The following is a 1,563-nucleotide window of genomic DNA, read 5'->3' as shown; positions in this document are numbered from 1 at the left end:
ATATTATGATAAGCAGAGAAAAGACTGGAGTTGTCAAAAACTTCTTTTTGCTGGAATCCATAAACAATGTTCATGGAAGTAGCAGTCAAGAAATTAAATGACACATTGCATTAGGCAAATCTGCTGCTCAAGACTTCTTTAAAGTGTTAAAGAGCAAATATGTCAGCTTGAGAACTAAGGTACACTTCATATGCATGCAAAAGTTGGAAAATTAATAAGGTAGACCAAAAACAAATGATGTATTTGAATTATGGTGTTGGAGAAGAATGTTAAAAGTATCATGGGCTGCCAAAGCAAACAAACCTGTTTTGGAAGAAGTACAACCAGAATACCCCTTAGAAGCCAGGATGGAGAGACTTCATCTCTTTACTTTGCATATGTTATCAGGAAGGAACAGTCCCTGGTGAGGGACATCTAGCTTGGAAAAGTAGAGGGTCAGCAACACAGAGGAAGACATTTAAAAAGAAGGATCAAAACAGTGGCAGTAACAATGGGTTCAAGAATAACAGTAATTGTGAGGATGGCACAGGATTGAGAAGTTTTTCTTTCTGTTGTGCATAGGGTCGCTATGATTCAGAACTGACTCAATGGCACCTAACAACAATAACTACAGTTGTTCTTTTGAAATAGGTATACTCTGTTATACCACATCTCAGGTCACAAAATAAAATTTGCAGCAGTTTCTAAATTAAACTTTTGTCACACTATTTTTTCAGTGCATAGTCATATATATTATCTGTGAATGTCCAGAAATGTCTGTTTTTGTTAGATAGTATAGGAAAGATTTATAAATTTTTCCACATAATGTTTAGTTTCTAAGTGAATACTGTATAAGCAGTAAATAAAGGCAGTCTTCAATTATAAATTGGTTGTGTTCCTAAAATTCATTTAGAAGTGGATTGTCTGGAGGTTAGAATGAATTTTCCCATAGAATCAATGTAATAAATTGTGATGCCTCAGTTAGATTTTTTCTAATTAAGTTCTATATACTAAAATCAGCAACATTATAATGCAGAAGAGAATGAAGAATAGATATACCAAGGTTTCCTAGGATCAATATAAATAAAATCTTGAAACCACAGAACTGTGACTAGAATTCTTTATCCTGTCTTTTTTAAACTTGCATCCTCATTTATTTAAACCCATTCCCCAACTGCCTAGGGACCCTTGTACTGCCGAGGCCTGCCCTATACTAGTTCCATTCTTTTTCTGCACTATGCTCCTCATGACAATCTAATATACTCATGCTCCACTGAGTCTTTCTCAAGAGAATGATTCAGCTAAGATACCATAGGGGTTAAATTAATTTACTAAGGTGCTGTAGGATAAACACTCAACCACAAGGTCTGTTTCAACCACCATATCAGTGTTTCAAACCCACTAGCCGCTCCTTGAAGACCCTATGTATGGTCTCTATGAGTTGGAAGCTACTTGATGGCACTTAACAACAAGGTGGTTAACAAAGCCCTGTTGTGGCACTGTAGGATAAACACTTGACTGCTAACCTCAAGGTCAGATGTTCAAACCCATCAGCCACTCCTAACACAATACAGCGTCTCTATA

This window comes from Chrysochloris asiatica, unplaced genomic scaffold (genome assembly GCF_000296735.1).
Source record: "Chrysochloris asiatica unplaced genomic scaffold, ChrAsi1.0 scaffold00618, whole genome shotgun sequence".
NCBI classification, from domain to species: domain Eukaryota; kingdom Metazoa; phylum Chordata; class Mammalia; order Afrosoricida; family Chrysochloridae; genus Chrysochloris; species Chrysochloris asiatica.
This window is presented reverse-complemented; position numbering follows the sequence as displayed.